This window comes from Apium graveolens, chromosome 9, assembly GCF_009905375.1.
Source record: "Apium graveolens cultivar Ventura chromosome 9, ASM990537v1, whole genome shotgun sequence".
Taxonomy (NCBI): Eukaryota; Viridiplantae; Streptophyta; class Magnoliopsida; order Apiales; family Apiaceae; genus Apium; species Apium graveolens.
The window spans coordinates 221,531,246-221,553,685 of NC_133655.1; the positions used below are offsets into that span (position 1 = coordinate 221,531,246).

Genomic DNA, 22,440 nt, shown 5'->3' on the forward strand with positions numbered 1-22,440 from the left:
CACTCTATGATTACTGGAGAAATATTCTAATAGCAGCATAAATTCTGATAAGCAGTCGTGACTCACTTACACTGAGAAGCCACTATAAAATGAAATTTCAAAAGATGCATAAAATGAGCACAAAACAGTTGAGGTGGACTCATGTATGACCTCATTCAATAGTAGGCGTCAGAACAATGACAGATTTTAAGCAAAGTTCTTAGTTATGCCTTATTTCTAAGATGTATCGAAGTGAATCAGACTTTACTCTTTGTTTGATATTTAGCTTAATGCACACACTTACACTCCATATGAATGATGAAAATTACTGTGGTGATAAATGTTGTTTTAGATGAACAATTGATGTGTCAGATTGCATAAATTCTGAGGACAAGTTCTGATGATTAAGTTCTGATGAAACCATATCAATATTTGTGTGAAGAATTACAGGAATAAATATTCACTTTTCGAGTTAAGAAGCCATATTCTGATGACTTTTAAATCCTGATAATAATCAAGTTATGATGCTGACGTGCCAGTATTTATTTACTTGGTTTATTTTTGGTCATTACTTGAACGATAATATTTTTACAGAATATTGGTTAATGTGAGATAAAACCGTCATAATCATTATGGGTTAGTGGTTAGCGTGTATGTCTTGAAAACCTGCATGCGCACAGTAATTGTTATTCTATCCCGTGCCCATTAACTCTGGCTTTAGATCTTTTACTGACTGTTTTTATTACACATCAGTCTAGGGAGTCGAGGGGTCATTATTTTTACTTGTAATTTTTAACCAGTCCTCGCGTCCCTTAGTATTCCATTGCCTATTTAAATGACTGATCATTCATCAGTAAAACCACATCTGTTCATTTCTCTCAAAAAATGGCACATTTTAGTTGGTATTACTGTTATGGCACAGAAACTGTGACTATCTTTCGAAATGGAATTCCGACTTCATATCCTCAACTACATTCCATTTGTCATCTGGATTCAACTTCCAGAGAACATTAAAAATGATATGTTCTCTTTCCAAAGAGAAGTTCATCTTCGTAATCTTAAACAGCAGGAGCAAATCATTCGTCTTGATATTCTCTTTATTGAAAGTAGGAAGAAGAATTAATTGTCATCCATCCATTTCTCTTCACCATCAGCTTTGTCAGGCTTCTTAGACTAGGACTAAGGCTGTTGATGTTAAGAATCGTAGAATAGGACTATCTTATACTTTTTGCATGTTATTGCTAAATTTCATCAAATGTAATCATCTGATATATCAATGAAATTTTCTTTAATTGCAAGATTTGTTCTTTGTTTCTCAAATTATGTGACTGTGCATGTTTAATTGCAATTTATTAATCTTTACTTCATCGATTTTTAATTTTATTTTGTGATGAATATTTTGATTAAATTTTGATGTTTTGAGAAAACAACTGAGGAACAGGTTCCAATATCAGAACCTGTTGTTGTAGAAGCTGAGAAGGTTTCTTCTCAGAAAGATACTATAACTAGGAGTTCTAGGCCCCTCAAAAGGCTTAGAAAATTAAATTCTAATGATAAAGCTCCTACAGTGTCTCCACCTTTGAAGAAATTAAAGAAACAGAGAGCTCACAGGGACATAGTTGAGTCAGATTCAGAGGATGTAGTGGAAGCAGCTAAGGAAGGGGATCAGGAATCTCTGATCTCAACAAAACCAATTGTTATTGAATCACTTCCTTCTGCACAACCAGAAACTGCTCAAGACAAAATACCTACACCTCCTATGTCACCTATAGTTGATCCAGTACATACTGAAGAACTAGGTACAAGTGCTGAAATTGATATTTATAACTTGATTATGCCTGAGGTTTTGTACTTGGAAGCTCTACCAATTCAATTCACTCCACTAACAACACCAATTTTGGATGTTGATCAGAACCTGGCTGCAGATTAGAATTTAGAGGATGATGTTGAAGCCTCTATAGCCTCACATACTGCTATTTTATCAGAGGATGCTGATCCTGCAGGATCTATAAGTTCTGATGCTGCCAATGAGAATATTACTGGTGAAATTGCTGCTAATTTAGATGCTGATGCAGCTGGTCCATCAGGACATGCACCTCAACAAACATTTAATAAAACTGATCTAATCAAGAAGTTTGTTAAGGAAGCACCAGTACCTTGGAGGGAAACTCCTAGAGGACAGGAGTGGACTAAGGAATGGAACACAGTTAGTTTTGTTCCTTCTGGAAAGATTCTTGTTGAGCATCTGGAAAAAGCTGATGAAATGCTGTTAAATGATGATTTCAAGGCACAGCTAAGAGTTACTGCATTAAGTACTAGGCACCTTCAAGGTCAACACTCAACAACTCATGCCAAGGTGAATAAAATTCAAGAAACCTTGATCCAGCAAGATATGAATACCAAACTTGAAAAGAAATTTTTTTTCAAGCCAACCTTTGACAAAATTGCCAACATTGAGAAAATTCAGGAGAAGCAACAAGCTCAGATTTCTGAAATTCTAAAGAATCAAGCTTCTCAGCAAACTCAACTCAATGAGATCCAATCCTCAGTGGAATTGATTGTCTCTCTTCTTTTACCTGCTGATGCCAAAAAGGGGGAGAAAGTGATTAAGTCCAAATGCAAATCTATTCAGACACTGAAGGGAAAGGATGATGGAAATGATGACCAGGGAAACTCTGATAAGGGTAGAGGTCAAGGTCAAGGTAAAAGATTTTCATCAAGTAAAGCTAGAATTACAAGTATAGGAACAAGTTCTGATACTGGGAGAAGAATAAGTTCTGATACTGGTAAAAGTATAAGTTCTGATATGGAAAGTGTTGAAAGCAGTTCTGAAGCTGCTGAGTTAAAGGTACCTCAAACTACTTATGCCTTTCATACTGATGATATTATTGAGTTGAGAAGATATCTTAAAACCATATTCATTAGTTATAGAGATCAAACTTTAACTTGTGAAAGATTAACTTCTGAAAATCTTGCTTGCAAAAAGAGGAATGATTATTTAGAAAAAGATTTAGTCATGTTCCATCAAACTCAGAAAGATAGAGATGATGCTTTCTATGTTAGGGATGAAGTGCTTAAAATGAATGAATCTCTAAAAGCTGAGTTAGAAAAGGAAAGAGAGATTATCAAGACTTGGACTAACTCTGGCAGAACAACTCATAATTTGTTAAGTAGTGAAAACTGGAAAGAGGGCTTAGGTTATGGAGATGATAAGAATGATAAAGGAACTGTAGATATTAAGCCTATAGTTGATAAACAAAAGCCCAAGTTAAAACCTGTTAAGTTTGTAGCTGTAAAATCTAATACTGAGAAATCAGAAGTTAATGATTTCAAGACACAACTTCGAGTCACTGCATTGAGTGCTAGACATCTTCAAGGTCTCCACTCAACAACTCATGCAGAGTTACATAAAATTCAGGAAGAATTACTCAAGCAAGAAACAGTTTAGAAACTTGAAAAGAAAAGTTTCTTTCAACCCACCTTTAACAGAGTTGCTTACATTGAGAAGACCCAAGAGAAGCAACAGTCTCAGATTGATGATATTTTGAAAAATCAAGCTTCTCAGCAATCTCAACTCGATGAAATCCAAGCTTCAGTGGACTTGCTTGTCTCTCTTCTATTACCTGCTGATGCCAAAAAGGGGGAGAAAGTAATTAAGTCCAAATGCAAAACTGATTAGACACTGAAGGGGAAGGATGATGAAAAAGATGACTAGGGAAACTCTGGAATGGGTGGAGGTCATGGTCAAGGTAGAAGTTTCTCATCAAGAAGAGTTGAAACAACAAGTCATAGGAAAAGTTTTGATATTGGAAAAAGAATTACTTCTGCTACTGGTAAAAGGATAAGTTCTGATGAACTTTTGGAACTTGATGAAGAATTATCAAGACAGTTATTTCTTAAGGAGAATCCAGGAATGGACTTGGAAAGTCTGATGGAAGAAGAAGCTAGACTTAAGTCAGAAAAAGTCAAATCTAAATCTGAAGCTTCTGTTGGTAAAAGAAACTTCCAAAAGTCAAAGGCATTGTGATAAAAGAAAGAACAAATCCTGAAGTAACCAAGGCTAAATCACAATTGCAGATAGATCCAAGGTCTAAGGGCAAAGAGAAAGTTGGTGAACCTATCAAGGTATATGTGCCTCCTGTGGATGAAGAAATTATTGTTGAAGATGCTGATCTTGCTCTGACTTCAAGAAAAATTTCTAAGACAACCTCTGACATGGCTCAAGTTGTTCAGAGTAAAGATAGAGTTAGTTCTGATATCTTAAAGAAGCAAGTAACCTCTGACATAGCTCAAGTTAACTTGATATCAGAAGATAAATCAAAGGAAACCTCTGACATTGCTCGTGTTAAACCTTCAAAGATACTCCTACCAGGATTCACCAAAGCCAAAAAGACTCAACCTTTGAAGACTGCTGCAAGTGGTTTTGAAGCAAGAGTAGTTACTGGAAAGAAAGCAAGAGATAAAACTGGATTGGGTAGTGCTGATGAAAGAAGAATACAGAATACAACCAATGATCCAACTTCCTTAAGTGAACCAGGTATTGGAGCAACTCCTGAAAGATTGAATCAACTAGAATCTGTACAGATGGTTTACCATACCTACTAGAAAGAACACATCTTGTTGTACTTCAAGACAGATGGTAGGGTTTATCATATAAGGGAAAATGCCATTCCACTGAAGTATTTTGAAGAATTGGAACATGTATTATTCTTACTTCAAGTGAATGACAAAATAACAGAAAGTGCTGCAAACTATTTGAAGAATCAAATTCAGAGACAGAAACGGCTTTATTCTGTTAAGTCTGACATCACATATCTTCCAAAGTACAGAGATCACAAGGGTGATATTGTTGAGATGAAGCCTAACTCTGCTAAGATTATAACTACCTTTCTGGGTTACAAGGCTGTGGAATTCAATCTTGAGTCTGACAAGGCGTATTTGATCAGACTGGATCAGGACATAAAGAAAGCTAAAATTAATGATCTCAGGGCTGCAATCTTTCAAACTGGTGAAGATTCTGCAGAACTTAAAGATGCTAAAAGGAGGATGATTGATGAACTCAGATATGCTGAGAGATGTTTGTTAAAGAACTATCTCAGAACAACTCCTGACATCAGAGAGATCAGAAGATGAAGCCAAGTCAAGATCTACAACTGCTCAAATTCTGATATGTATAAAGATTGAAGTTGTTATCAGAAGTTAAAGTTGGTAAAGCTTTAAGGACTGTAAGTTGTAGTTATCTAGTCAAATTCTCATGCATTTGTACTTAATGTTTTTGACATAATCAAATATATGTTAACTTGTGTATTATGCTAATTTATAAGTTGGGGGAGATTGTTAGATATATTTGATAATGTCATGACTAATGTGATTTATGTTTAGTTTTCAGATCTTACTTAAACAGGACAAATCAGTACTTAACTGAAATCAGCACTTATACTGAAGTCAGAACTTAAGTCATCAGTACTTAAGGTTCAGGAGATATTTATCAGAAGATAATATCAGGACTTAAAGGAAACTTTCAGATAAGGAAGGCAGCTGATTTACAGGAAGAGAAGATCGAGACAAATATAAGAAGAGATATGCATGAAGAAGGAATTCTATGAAGAATAGAATACTTGGAAGAAAAGATATCTGATTGATATATTTTAGGAAGCAAACTTATATTTCATATCAATTATCGATTATCTTGTAATTATGTAGTATATAAACACAGACATAGGGTTTACACTATAAGTGTTATCATTATCGAGAAGATTATTCATTGTAACCCTAGCAGCTCTCGTGATATTTGTTCATCACTGAGAGAGGACAGTTCCATACTGTAACAGAGTTTATTATTTTGAATAAAGTTTATTTTCTGTTACTTGAGTTATTAAAGTTCGATTTGATTGTGCTATACACTGTATTCACCCCCTCTACAGTGTGTGTGACCTAACAGTAAGCGATGTAAAATCTTTATTCGCGTGTTGAAGTGACTATGCAAGTGAATTTTTTCACCGAATGACCAAAAATTCTAAGGGGATAAGCAGTGAATCCAAAGGGATTTTCACTTGCATGTGACTTAGCATATACTATAAATGATAAAAGTAACCACTACAAAATTACTGGTAAAAGTTGAAGGGTTTCGAGCACATAAACGCAATGGAAATGATGTAAAATTAGATTAAAATAAGAATAACATCAAACCAGAGGGAGGATCCATGTGAAAATAGATATTTAATTCGTAGTAAGAATCTTTACCTTAAAGAAGCTTTAAGAGTTCATTAATGGATAATTAATGAAGTTCCAAACCTTGTTGAATCACCATGTATCCCGCTCTCGCGATCAACGCATCACAGTATCCACACGAATGGTTTTCTTGAAGGATTGATGTGTACTAGCACCCGAAAACTCCATCTCTACCTCTCTTCCTCCATCTCCTTGAATGGCTAGGGTTTTGTAAAACCATGTATCCTTGTATATAAATCAGCCCTCAAAGAGTTTATATAGAGAGAATAATAAGTTTTCTAATTATAATCTAATTATAATTAATACTAATCTGAAATCCCAATTTATTATTTAATTAAGTCATACTTAATTAATTAATAACTTATTTCAGAATTAGTTTAAGTAATTTCTCTATTTTATTTATTTACTTAATTAATATCATAAATAAAATAAATTATGTATTTAATTTAAATTCATAATTTAAATTATTTCTCCTTCAGGTGTTCTTTGTGTGTGACCTTGTAGGTTATTATTATGTTGACAATAATTTTAATATATCATATTAAAATTATAAACAATGAGAGGCATCTAGTAACACATCATTGCAACCCAAGTAATAATAATTAAATAGGTATTCGATTAAATCTTTCGTGATAATGTACAATGTAATATAATCCCTTTAACCAAATATTATAGATTAAACTAGAGGCATGTAATGTGTCATCATTATCTTAGTTTATTCCAAGTTTCCTTGATCAATGAGTAGACTATCATATCAAATCAATATTTGAGTGTGGCCACGCATTTCATAGTCTAGCTCACACAAGAGGCCAATATTATCACTCCTAAAATAGGAGGGTTGAATCTCATCTAGATCATTCATATTTTTCATATGATTCATAATATACTTAATGTCCACTTTTATCATTACTCGGTCAAGGATAACTTTTAATGAAATCAAAGTATATTAATTCTCATATAGAAATATAATAACTTCGGGTCTAAGGACCATTACATCATTATCACTGTGAGAATAATTTATGACACTATAAACATGTAGTATCTCACAATGGGTCAATCCAGCACCATGTATCTAATATATGTGCATGTGTTTTGACTTTAGTATCACCATACCTATGATGAATGAGATGTGATCATCAGTCAACAAACACACTAGTATTAATGCATTATTATTGTCCCTTAATAATAATACTCGACTAGGGACCTTTAAGAATATTGATACCATTCTCATAATCTTATTTCTAAGTTACGTACTTAGAGATATAGAATTCATCATATTTCAAGGACATTTATTAATTTAATATTTACATCGCAGTATATTAAGACATATTAAATTATAAAGGAAATAATCGATTATAAACTTTAATAATCCAAATGACTTAATCTAAAACATTATAGTGTTGTCTCTAGGGCACAAACACTAACAATCTCCCACTTGCACTAGAGCCAATCACCCATGTATCTAATACTCGTGGAACTAGTATGACCATCGTGCTTTTGCTGTGACAAAACCTTAGTTAGTGGGTCTGCATATTATCATTATTATGCACTTTACATTTATATCTCCTTGATCATTAATCTCATTAATAAGGTGATATCGCCCAAGGACATGCCTAAACAGTCTTCTTGGTTGTTTCGAAAGCATCAATATATCCGGCTTCCATTATAGAATCATCAATGTTCTTGCTGTGAACTATTCCAGCTAACATCACTTAGATTTAGACAAAACACAAAATAGACATAGACACATAATCATCCTTGTCTGTCCAAAAATTAGGTTCAGAAACTAGCATCAGTGTAATTATTTACAACTAATTCCCTATCTTCTCCATACACCAAAAATAAATCTTTAGTCCTCTTTAAGTACTTAAGAATATTCTTAAAAACTATCCAGTGACCCTCACATGGATTAGACTGGTATCTGCTCGTCATGCTCAAAGCATACGGAATATCAGGATAAATACATATCATTGTACACATTATAGATCCAATTATTGAAGCATATGGAACTTTCTCAAATGGCCCTTATTATCTAATGATTTAGGGGGCAATTATCTTTTGAGATCACTATCCCATGAGACATCGAAACATATCATTTCTTTATCTCCTGCATCCTAAAATGATGGAATACTATATCAATGTATGTTCTCCGACTAGGTCAATTAATTTCTTAAATCTATCTCTATAGATCTTGATCCATAATATATAGGTATCATCGCCTAAGTCTCACTTGGGTATCCCACAAAATAGCATCTATCTAACTTTGGTCCAAGCTTGTCAGAGGATAAACATTTCACTACCGCATCACATCCCCAAATTTTTATAAATGACATGCTATGACATTTCTTAGTCCATATCTCATATGGAGCCTTTTGAACCACTTTTGTCGAAAACTCGATTAAGTGTATATGAAGCCGAATCTAGAGCATAACCCAAAAAACTGATTGAAAGATCCGTTTGACTTATCATCAATCGCACCATGTCCAACAACGTACGATTTCACCTCTCAGAATCTCTATTATATTGAGGTGTTCCAGAAGGAGTAAGTTGTGATACATTATCATACTCCTTCAAGAAACTCTTAAATTTGAGGCTTAAGTATTCTCATCCACGATCTGATCGTAAAACTTTTATACTTTCCCATGTTCGCTTTTCTAATTCGACCTTATATTCTTTGAACATTTGAAAAGAATCGGATTTGTTCTTCATAAGAACCACATATCCATATCTACTGAAATCATCAGTAAATGTTATGAAGTAGTATAAGCCACCCCTTGCTATCATACGCATTCGACCACATACATCATTATGTATAAGTCCTAAGCGTATGGTGGCCCTTTCACCTGATCAGGTAAAAGAAGCTTTAGTCATTTTGCCAATGAGACAAAGTTCGCATCTTTTATATGATCAAAATCAAACCTATACAAGTATCCATCTGTATGTAACTCAGAAATGCATTTCTCATTAATATGGCCTAAACAACAATGCTAGAGGTGATGTTTGATTTGAGTCATCGTAGAATATATAAATTGTTAACTAATTGTGCAACATTACAAGTCTTATCATTGAAATAGAATAAATAACTGTTATTTATTTATTAAAATGAAATATCTTTATTTTCCTTACAAGAAATTGATATATTTTTCCGCTAAAAGAAGGCACATAATAACAATTTACCAAGTTCTCAACTTTGACTTATGAGCAAAATTAGGCACCGATTTCCTCCAACTAGAGCAACAACTTTTGCTCAAATTCTAACCTGATACCTGAAGCTTGACCATTTTTGGTCTTCTTCTTTAGATCTTCTAAATGACAATTTAACTTCTAATCATCCGGTTATTACCATAGAAGTGACAATTATCTTCTTTAGCAACACCGCTAATAGGCTTCAAAAGCCCCCTTGGGATTGGACTTTGGTTTGGCACTGAATAAAATCAAAACTTAACCTTGCATGTCCACTTTCCTTTCCCATTTGCATTCCATGTGTACACCATCAATATGGACGTAGTTCATGCCTTTACCGTGTTGTTTTTAGCAGTTTTAAACATGTCTAACAACTAAGTAACTGTTTTGTTTATCTCATTCCTTTTTTTCTTAACAAACTGAGAATATAAGTTGTTCAAAGATTATTTGGTCAAATCAAGCTAAGTCTCTAGACCATTATTGAAACCTAAAATATCAAGGCATGTATACCTATCATCTTTAGAATATGTGGTCCAACCGGATACATTCTCCCATTAATGTAAATATATAGTGCCTTATTATTGTCAAATCCTTATGACGAGCCTATCCTTCAAACATCCTTTGAAGGTGCTCAATCACATCATAAGCATCACTATGCTCTTGTTTCTTCTAAAGCTCAGCACACATAATTACAAGCATGAGACATGAAACATCAGTTGCATAATCAATTTGCTTCTGGTAAGCATTTTATTCAACACATGTTTTATTCTCAGCTAGAAAAAATAAGGGAGGGGTTTGAGTGACATCCTTGAACCGGAGGACAATCCTCAAGTTCCCATGTCAGTTGAGGAAATTATTTTCATGTCAGCTTGTGCTTCTCAAGGACTATTATATAAAAAAGTTATTTGTGTTATTTGTCATTTGATATCTATAATATTAAAGTGTATAAAATGAATTAGTCTACAGATGATCATTAAATTATGTTTAACTTATTATTCATAAAAATTTACAATATATATCTCCCACTATTTTTATCAAATCAATAGCCCTAACTATTAATTCGGAAAGGATATCTTCTATATCCTTTCTAGTGAGACAAGATCCATATGTTACCATGCGTTAGGTCAGCTTTGGCTTTTCTCCTAAAACATGATTATTTAGGTAGACAATATTTGTCAATTATATCAACTATATAACTCTTGGATAGCTTGGTGGAACAACATTTGTTCATATTTATCTAATAAATCTCGCCAAAATTTTATGACTCTAAGTTCACAATCATATTGTAGTAACTTAGATAAGTCAAACTCAATAGTCAAAAAGTATTAATATACTTCAACACATCTCCCACGATAGGTGGAAGTACTTCGCTTTGGTGAACCCACTCATTATCGATATATGGATTAACGCGTTGGACTCATTGGAAGGCATTTGATCAACTTAATATTAACTTTATGGTTTTGTTAATTTTAAAATGATCATGATCCCATCATAAAGAGATTCCCAATTTTTCCTTGAATAAAATACTTCAAATCAATATTTGTCAATGGTTTGATTTCAAGGTAGTGAGGGAGTCATGACGGTCTCGCTTAAAACTCACAACCTTACAAGTTCAGTGAACCCGCTTTTGATAAAATCGCCCCATGTCGGAAATAAAGAAGATTAGTATTTTATTTCATGTTTCATAAACACGAGAATCTCATAATCGTTTGTTAATTTTAAAATCTTAAATCATTACAGATTTTATCTTGTTTAGCAAGCATGATATGGCTGTCGTATCGAATACATGCATCCTTAATCTAATTAAGCATGCATCATTGAACTACTCTACACATACAGTTAAACCTCTTTAAAGTAATAGGGTTGGAACCGAGAAAAAATATTACCTTAGCGAGTTTATTACTTTATCGGGAGTAAAAATACACTATGTCCATTATGCTGGGACCGGAAAAAATAATATTTTAACGAGGTTATTACTTTAACGATTATTACTTAATTGAGGTTCAACTGTACATTCATCATATGAGCATACATATTAAAGTGCAATTAAGTAAACATGGTTGGTTAGGGCTCCATCCGATGTGATCTTTATCAAGCTAATGATAAATATCTAGGTCAATTTAAGGTGGAAAATAAATACAAGCTAACTATTACATGTTTTCTTTCTTGAGTTGTCTCTTTCTTGTATTGCTTCCTTGGATGGCCTATATGTGAGATCACCCTTCCTTGATATTAAATATTCATGTCTTCATGTACATTACAAGAATGAAATATAAAAACTAATCTAATGAACTTACAAGAAGAACTCGAGTTACATTCGAGATTTATAATTACAAGCTCAAACGACATGCAAGCCGTATTTTTAAAAAAAAACATTAACCTAAGGTCATAAGCCATAACTATCCACCATGCTTAATTAACACATAAAAACATGTTAGAAAACATAATCTGATCTTAACATATCATACTCATCATGATCTAATCATAAAAATAAAATACGAAAAAAATCAGAAAAATCATAATCAAATTTTGAAAATATTAAATCGTTGTTTACAGGAAGTAAACGACATCAAATGCCTTACAGATGAGTGAGTCGATGATAGATTTAGCTATCAGTTTTGTTCAGACGCTCGATTCCCTATCGAATAGGGTATATGTTTGCGAAAATCGAACACCAGACCCAGATTTCAGAGAATCTGCAACATCTGATTTAGAATCCCTATCTAGTACGATTCTCATAATATGAATAAACATAAATCATGTATATATCACTATACATACAGATTATATAATGATCATATGATTATACAACCCGCATAAATATCGTATATTCAAACCATACATATATATACATATTATATCAACATCAATACATGGTGAATCACGTACATGGTTGTATATCAAAAAAATGAATTAAACACTTTTGAAGGGTTTTGAGCACATATACGCAACGAAAATGATGTAGAATTAAATTAAAATCAGAATATAATCGAAATCAGAGGGAGGTTCCATGCGAAAATAGATACTTAGTTCGCAGTAAGAATCATTACCTTAAAGAAGCTTTAAGAGTTCATTAATGGAGAATTAATGAAGTTCCAAAGCTTGTTGAATCACCATGTATCCCACTCTCGCGATCTATGCTTTACGGTATCCACACGAACGGTTTTCTTGAAAGATTGATGTGTACAAGCACCCGAAAACTCCATCTCTTCCTCCTTCTCCTTTAACAGCTAGGGTTTTGCAAAACCATGTATCCTTGTATATAAATCAGCCCTCAAAGAGTTTATAGAGAGAGAAAAATGACTTTTCTAATTATAATCTATATATAATTAATACTAATCTGAAATCCCAATTTATTATTTAATTAAGTCATACTTAATTAATTAATAACTTATTTCAGAATTAGTTTAAGTAATTTCTCTATTTTATTTATTTATTTAATTAAGTCATACTTAATTGATACCATAAATAAAAAAAATTACTTATTTAATTTAAATTCATAATTTAAATTATTTCTTCTTCAAGCGTTCTTTGTGTGTAACCCTGTAGGTTATTATTATGTTGACAATGATTTTAATATATCATATTAAAATTATAAACAATGAGCGGCATCTAGTAACACATCATTGCTTTCCAAGTAATAATAATTAAATCGGTGATTCGATTAAACCTTTCGTGATAATGTACAATGTAATATAATCCTTTTAACCAAATGTTATAGATTAAACTAGAGGCATGTAATGTGTCATCCTCATCTTAGTTTAATCCAAGTTTCCTTGATTAATGAGTAGACTATCATTTCAAATCAACATTCGAGCGTGGCCACGCATTTCATAGTCTAGCTCACACAAGAGGCCAATAATATCACTCCTAAAATATGAGGGTTAAATTTCATCTAGATCATTCATATTTCTCATACGATTCATAATATACCCTATGTCCATTTTTATCATTACCCGGTCAAGGATAACTTTTAATGGAATCAAAGTATATTAATTCTCGTATAGAAATATAATGACTTCAGGTCTGTGGACCATTACATCATTATCACTCTGAGAATAACTTATGACACTATAAACATGTAGTAACTCACAACGGGTCAATCCAGCACCATGTATCTAATACATGTGCCTGTGTTTTGACTTTAGTATCACCATACCTATGATCAATGAGATGTGATCATTAGTCAACAAACACACTAATCTTAATGCTTTATTATTGTCCCTTAATAATAATACTCGACTAGGGACCTTTAAGAATATTGATACTATTCTCATAATCTCATTTCTAAGTCACGTACTTAGAGATACAGAATTTCTATTATATTCTAATGAAATTTATTAATCTAATATTTACATCGCAGTAAATTAAGACATAATAAATTATAAAGGGACTAATCGATAGAACATAAACTTTAATAATCCAAATGTCTTAACCTAAAACATTATAGTGTTGTTTCTAGGGTACAAACATTAACAAAAGTAACCACTGAAATCTTATCAACAACAGCAAGTAATTTCAAATTGCAAGTTCAATTTTTATTCACGTGCTAAAGTGACTATACAATTACAATGATTTTTTTTCAAACTTCAATACATACAGTGAGTAGTCAATTCAAATTAATCGAAGAAGGATGCATGTAACTTCTGTTTTAATTCAGATTACATATTGAAAATTGAATCAAAGGGATAAGATGTCAATCAAAGGGGATGACCATAAAATATGATGGGATAAGATATGAATCCAAAGGGATAAGGTTGCCTTAAATATTTGCCTATAAATACCAGTTTCCAATTGTCATTTCTAACATAAGTTTATAATCTTATTCACATTTATCTTAACCATTGTTGCGATGGAAAGGCAAGAAATGTGCTTTTATGGTATGGAACCTGAGATATCTAATATGTGGGCGGGTGAATATATCGGTAGGCGTTGGGAGCGGTGTGTTAGCCAGACGTGTGCTTACTTTGTTGGCTCGATGAGCCACTGACAGGCTGTGCTTTGGAAGTAATATTGAGAATGTGCGGGAAGTGGAAACCACCAACATTAACCACCTGAGTACGAATCGCAACCAACTTCTCCTAATAATATGCCCACAATTTCATCTTCATGTCATAGTGTTTCAGGTCCATCTCCTTGTAAATCTGGTGAACAGCTTCCAAAGCACGGCCTGTCAGCGGATAATCGAACCAAATAAAGTAAGCACATGTCTGGCTAACACACCGCTCCCAAGGCCTATCGGCATATTCATCGGTCCATATATTAGATATCTCAAGTTCCACACCACAAAAGCACATTTCTTGCCTGTCCATCACATTAATGGTTAAGAATGTGAATGAAATTATAAACTTATGTTAGAAGTGACAATTGGAAACTGGTATTTGTAGGAAAATATTTAAGGAAACCTTATCCCTTTGAATTCACATTTTATCCCATCAGATTTTGTGGTCATCCCTTTTGATTGACATCTTATCCGATTAATTCAATTTTCAATATGTTATCTGAATTAAAGCAGAAGTCACATGCATTTTTCTTCAATTAATTTGAATTGACTGCTCACTGTGTGTTTTGAAGTTTGAAAAAAAATCGCTATAATTGTATAGTCACTTTAGCACGTGAATAAAGATTGAACATGCAATTTGAAATTGCTTGTTGTTGTTGATAAGATTTCAGTGGTTACTTTTATCAGTAATTTTGTAGTGGTAACTTTTATCATTTATAGTATATGCTAAGTCACATGCAAGTCGAAATCCCTTTGGATTCACTACTTATCCCCTTAGAATTTTTGGTCATTCTGTAAAAAAATTCACTGTAATTGTATAGTCACTTCAACATATGAATAAAGATTTTACATCACTTGTTGTTGTTGATAAGATTTCAGTGGTTACTTTTATCAGTGATTTTGCAGTGGTTACTATTATCATTTATAGTGTATGCTAAGTCACATGCAAGTTCGAATACATTTGGATTTGCGACGTAGCCCCTGAAGTTTATTTGTCGATAAATTTTTCTATATTATCACATCATCAATTTCTTGGTGGTATGCAAGCAATGTCAGCATTGTTTCTAAATCTTTTGATATACTTTATCACGGATTAGTTTTGTCACATCACTTTGTGATAAACTATTTCAAAATTACGGAAACAATTTGCGTTACATTGTCATGAATAATTGAAAGTCTGAACTACATCAAAGGTCACATGATTTCTTCTTCAATTAATTTGAAATATGATAATTGGAAACTGGTATTTATAGGAAAACATTTAAGGCAGCCTTATCCCTTTGGATTCACATCTTTTCCCATCAGATTTTGTGGTCATCCCTTTTGATTGACATCTTATCCATTTGATTCATTTTCAATATTTTATCTAAATTAAAGCAGAAGTCACATGCATTTTTCTTCAAATAATTTGAAATGACTGCTCACTGTTTGTATTGAAGTTTGAAAAAATCACTGTAATTGTATAGTCACTTTAGCACGTGAATAAAGATTGAACATGCAATTTAAAATTCTTGTTGTTGAAGATAAGATTTCAGTGGTTACTTATATGAGTGATTTGTATCTTATTGCGTGTCTGAATTACAGCAAAGGTCATGAATAGTCTGTTGCGTGTCTGAATTACTTTTATCAGTGATTTATAGTCTGTTGTATGTCTGAATTACAGCAAAGGTCACATGCTTTCTTCTTTGATTAATTTGAAATGACTACTCATGGATTGTATTGAAGTTTTAAAATATGAACTCTAATTGTATAGTCTTCTTCGATTAGTTTTAAAATATGAACTCAAATTACTAATTTATTTGTATGATCCAAACAAATTTGCTTACTAAATTTTATTCCCTTTAACCTTAAGTGTTAATTCTTCCATATTGCAGCAAATTTGAAGCAAAGCACCAAATCTACTTCTACATAAGCTTAAAAATATTTCCCCAAAGAACATAACATAAAGTCTATAATATACACAATCTGTCAATTCCATTCTCATCCAAAATTAATCCACAATAATCATAATATTAAATAGCACAAAACAACCCAACAAACCAAATAAAACACAAACATGTCGAAAGGAAGAGTATAATTAGCGACTCAATATTAATCTTCATAGAACTATCCAAAAGAAATGAATAACATCTACTTAACAACATCTAATTACTATACCCAGGTTTCTGTAAATGTTATCTCTGATTCTACTTCATCGGACATGAATTGAAAGATGTCTAATTTTCAAATTAAAGCAAATTAAAGTTTCATATCATTTATAGTAAATTAAAACTTCATAAAATTCAAGCAAATGGAAAAGTAGAGATACGAAGAGAAGAGAACCTTCGATTTTGTCGCCAATTGAAGTGGCATGAACAGGAGGAGGAGTACGGCGGAATGCAGGCCGCGGCTATACTTTTGTTTGTCAAGCGGCTATACTCTGTAATGGGTGTTTGTTTTGTAAAATGGTGAGAAGGGTTAGATAAAATGTGTATACGATGTCGTCTTAAAAGAGAATTAGGGGTACTACGCCACTTCAAGTGGCTACTAGTACTATGTATCCTTATCCACACACCGCCTGACGCCACTTGAAGTGGTGTGAAGTTCATTTTTTTGACAAATATTCTAATATTTTACAAAATTGTTCGAAAATTCTGCTAGAATAAATGTTTGTAATGATAATTTTTAATATTTTAAATTCTAAAGATCTAATAATCATTTGAGATAGTATAAATTTTTTCAATATCTTAAGTTATAAAATTGTAATAATAAAAAAAGATAGTGTAAATTTTTCTAATTAAAATTTTTAATATCTTAAATTATAAAATTCTAATAATCAGTTTAGATAGTATAAATATTTTTAATGATAATTTTTAATATCTTAAATTCTAAAATTGTAATAATCATTTGAGATAATATAAAAAAAAATTAATAAAAAAATTCAACATCTTAAATTATGAAATTTTAATAATCATAAAAGATAGTATAAATTTTTCTAATTAAAATTTTAATATCTTCAAATTATGAAATTGTAATAATCATAAAAGATGGTATAAATTTCACTAATTAAAATTTTTAATATCTTAAATTATGGAATTGTATTAATCATAAAAGGAAGCGTAAATTTTTCTAATTAAAATTTTTAATATCTTCAATTATGAAATTGTAATAATCATAAAAGATAGTATAAATATTTCTAACGATAATTTTTAATATCTTAAATTTTGAAATTGTAATAATCATTTTAGATAGTATAAAAATTTTAATCAAAATTTTTAATATCTTAACTTATTATGCTACACACATTATCTTATCTTTTTGTTGGAGATATAATTTAGAAACTCTAAATATTTCTCAACAACATATCTTATCTTATCTTTTTGTTGGAGATATCTCTTATCTTCATTAAGGTCAAATTTTCCACAGACAACTCACTAGATTTTCTGCAGACTTTTCATTAGATTTCCTTCTTATCCTATCACTTTCTTTTCTCATTAAAGCACCCTCACCCTCCATTGAATTTTTCATCATAACTACAACCACTTTCTTAACTATAAAGCAACACTCAACACACTTTCTTACTATTGTATTTTAGGGAAATTGATGGACACACACCACCGAAAAACCGATCCTAATTTATTAGAGTGTACAGATAGTTTGGGTCTGATCCAAAACATGTAAAAGTACTTCAAATATGTGATCCTTATCAACTTACTCCTCCTCACCTTCACTCCCACTCTCCCATTGACCGCGTATTCTACACACCCATAATCATAAACCCAAATACTCAAATACTTCCCTCACGTTCACTCAAACGCACGCCTTGAAATTTAACACACACACGCTTCGCCACGTTACACTCCTCCTCCATTCTCACTCTCTCTCTTTAGATCACCATTTTCAAACTCTCTCTCAACATCTCTCTCTCTAATGTCTCCCAATAATACATTACACATAAACGGATGGAGATCAATACTAAATTTATAATGGAGAATTTCAAAGAAAATATTATAAATTTCGTTAACAAGCCAACAATAATCGAAACATTCGTCAACATATTAATATGTTCAGTTCCATTATGGGTTACTGTTGTGATCGATCTTGTAATAGGCTGGTCCTGGAGGCCAAGATGGACAAGTATAGTTTACTTAGGGCTCCTACCCAAGCTCAGGCTCTTCTAGACCATTATTCCACTAGTTTTCGGAGCTCACAGGCTCTAGATTGCTTTAACTACTCTCTCGACATTTTCCCTTGCAAGTAGGTTGTGGTCTAATTTTAAAGGGATGAATCAGAAGGACTCGGTGAATGGTTTACGTGGCGATTTGGCTCGGTCTAATGAGACTATTGGTGGTAACATCGGGGGAGTTTCTTCAAATATTACTACATATTTGTTTTTTAGTTTGCATATTTTGATTTCATTGTTAACAAATGTGCTATATTTCCATTTTGTGAGTAAAATTTCATTGAACTTGCGATATTAATTTGAAAAGTATTGTGTTTATTTTGATTAACCTGTACATAGGTTTCTGTTTGAGATTTTAGGATGTTTGATAAAGATATAATGCAAAATCATATTATATCATCCTTGTAACATTTTGAGGTTTTGGAATTAACTTAACATGATTTCAGGGTTTGGAACTCAATCATATCCTTACTCTCACGGCCTCGCCCCTAAAATTATCTTTTGAGTACTGGGAGGAGACACAACAAGAGTTTCTAATAATGCCAATAGAATTTTATAACGGAAAACATTATGTTGCAAATTAGTAACAAATTACTAACAGAATGCACTGTATTGAAAATCAAAACAATAGTAACGAATGCCCAACGAAACATTAATAGATATCTACTAATGGAAAATTTTGTTGGCAAAATAAGCAGGAAAAGACCTGCGCAAATCTATCAAAGGTCTATCAACAGAATTGTTAACTGATTACCATCAGATATTTTCTAATGAAATAGTAACGAAATTGCAACGAATTAGTAACGAATTGCCAACGGAATATCATCAGATATTTGCTAATGAAACGGAATATGTTCCATTAGTAATACGTTGCTAAGTCGTTACAAAACTAGATCGATTAAAATTACATCCGTTATTATTCCGTTATTAAATGCAAGCCTCACATTTAATTTTAACAACCTACCCGTTAGTAAAAGAAGTAGTTGAGCTGCTTCTCTGATTTCCTAACCTTTTATTCAAGTATCAAAATACTTCATACACTTTTCTCATCTTCTTCAAAATCTCCTAAGCAATTAACACGACAGATCTCTTTGTAAAATATTAAGGTAAGTTTCATTTTATTATTTTCATTAATTAACTTGTGTTTTGAGATTCTTGAATAGTAAATATTTTCTTTACATTATGTATTTTAGCTTGTAATTAATTTTAATTACATATTTTTGTCATGTCCTAAGTTTTGTAATCTAAGTCTTTGTTTATATATGTCTCGCCCCCAAGGTCATTTGTCAAAATATATTTATGCTTGCATGTATAGATGATAATGGTAGTTTCCTGATTTTTTAATATAGTAGTACACATGTTTTTTATGTTGTTAACGTTACTCTACTCATCAGTGATGTGCTATTCAATTTTAACTTTATTTTTATAAAAAACTCAGTTTAGCAAGTTTTTGGAGGGGAGATTGGGCTATGGTTGTGTAAGTCTGATTCATATTTAGATTAAATAAATATTGTTTATGTATCACTAGGCCCAATTCTATAAACAGGCGACGGCCTTTTTTATTTCATGCTCACTTTTTAAAAAATGAAATACGTACATGTATAAATATTTTATTTATGAATGTTTTTTAGGTTATTGAAAAGTTAAAAATGGATCGAGGTTGGATGTATCAAAGAATTGATAGTGGAGGATATTTAACTTCGGCGTTTATAAATAACTTGGAAAGCTTTATGGAATATGTTATATCTTGAGAAGAGTCTATGAATGGGACAAATATTCAGTATCCATATTTCAAGTGTGAGAATGGAAAATTCTGAAATGTGGAGACAGTAAAATTGCATTTAATGAAGAAAGGGTTTGTAAGAGATTATTATGTGTGGGATCGACATGGAGAGCCATACAAAGGGGAGAGCAATCCTCCCCACATTACTCGAATAGAAAAGGTGGAAGAGATAATGATAACCTGATGTATAACATGGTGATGGATGCTGCTGGTCCAAGTTTTGATCCCGAAATTCCAAATTCAGAGTGTTAGTCCCTTAACAATATAAAAGAATTACAGAAGGGGGGGTTGAATGGAATTCTTGAAACTTTTCCTTGAATAAAGATTGTCCTAACTCAATTATATATATCAGTGTGAATTGATTAGCAGAATGCGGAATAATCACTTAAAATGAATTAAAACACAAGTAATTAAAAACAAGAGTCTTTAAAAACTTTCTGGTGGATTTGAATGATTCCACCAGAAATATATAATATATATCGAGAGAACTCTGTATGCAAAAAGCTCACAGCTGCTTACAAAATGAACAACTAAGAATACAGAGAAATACCGAGAATTCAGCTTACAAATGTTTCTCTCTTGGTTGCTTAGTTTATTTTGTTGGTTGTTCTATATGCTGCTTCTTGGTTTATATATCACCAAGACTACAAAGCAATAAGACAAGATAATAAAACAAAAACTATCGAGTCTATTACAATGATACTTCATTACTCTATTACAACATCTTTGAATATCTTCATAATAGCATGAAAATGGCAATGCTTCTTTGTTCTCGAAAACCCAGTTGAATAGGCTACCACATTCCATTTGCATACACTCGACGCATGTGACTGTGTTGTCACTGTCAACAGATATTTGAATTCTTTATCTGTCGGGTTCATGATCATCCGTCGAGTTAATTATCCGTCGGGTTGTTGATCATCCGTCGAATTCATTGTTGTTTATCTGTCGGGTAGCAATCAGGCACTAGACTTTATTTTATTTATGTAGAATTATAAGACATCATCTATGTACAATTAATCAACCTATTCTTCATATCTAGTTAAAGTCAACATGACTTAAGTACTACTATATATTCTAAACAATGTGTATGCAGAAATGTGCAACAGACTTATTGTTACATAAGCTACTCACTCGATGGATAATAAATCATCATCCTTCGAGACTATATTGAGTCATCCTTCGGGACTATAATCCTCATCCGTCGAGTGCTACATTTTCACTAAATAAAATCTACCAAGGTGTTTTGTTAATGAAATCATCAAGTTCACAACATATACACAACAATCTCCCCCAATTTATGTCTACTGGAATTATAGCCATAAATTAAGAGATACTCGATGATAGCAAAACACCCTAAAAATATAACTTTGAAAGTAGATAGATAAAACTGTAAAGTGTTTCAATTAACAAAATGTACAAAGTTTTGCTCACAGTCATTTTCAAGATGCTCCTCTAGCCTGAGCAGATTTATCTAGTTCCTTGAAGGTCTGGATCTCTTTCCAAGCTTTCTGTTGTTTTCTTCAATCTGATTTTGGAGCTGTCTGTGGAATTCCAGTTCATCAGATTCTGAGAGATTTAGCTTTTCTTGCATTTTCAAGAGAGTTTCATTGCTAGAGATGCTCAGTTGGTCTTCTAATCTGAAAAATCTTCTCACTCCTTTATCATCCATGAACTCCATCAACCAGTAGGGCCTTAAATGCACTCTTCTCCCTGTGTAAGGGATAATTAGAGTCTTTGAGAGTGCATCTTTAGCTCTAACACTCCTTAGTTCTTCAATCTTCTTTAGAACCAATCTTCTTGCAGTGACATTGAACCCAAAATTCTTCTTGAATGATGAATAAGCCTTAATTAGTACATATTGGCTTTCTTGAAGGATCCTGTGAAGTGGCCATTGAATCTCCTTTCCTCCCTTGTACTTGAAAACTAGCATTTCAGGTAGGTTTCTGTATGCATCAATCCCTCTTACTTCTTCTAGTTCATCTAGATAGAGATTTAGATCAAATAAATCCTTGATGTCACACAAGTACATTTAATCTCCCTTATTAACTTTAGATTGAGCTTTGACTAAAGATTTGGATTTGAGAGGTGACAACTTCA

At 32.4% G+C, this 22,440-nt stretch overlaps 1 long non-coding RNA gene across 1 annotated transcript; it reads right to left on the reverse strand.

The window, feature by feature from the left end:
• Nucleotides 1-11,800: 11,800 nt before the first annotated feature.
• On the reverse strand, nucleotides 11,801-16,891 carry LOC141682662 (uncharacterized). The gene is made up of 3 exons (XR_012559886.1): nucleotides 16,718-16,891; nucleotides 12,444-12,623; nucleotides 11,801-12,089 (listed from the first exon to the last, which is right to left on the reverse strand). It is a non-coding gene; the product is annotated as an uncharacterized LOC141682662 (long non-coding RNA).
• Nucleotides 16,892-22,440: the final 5,549 nt, after the last annotated feature.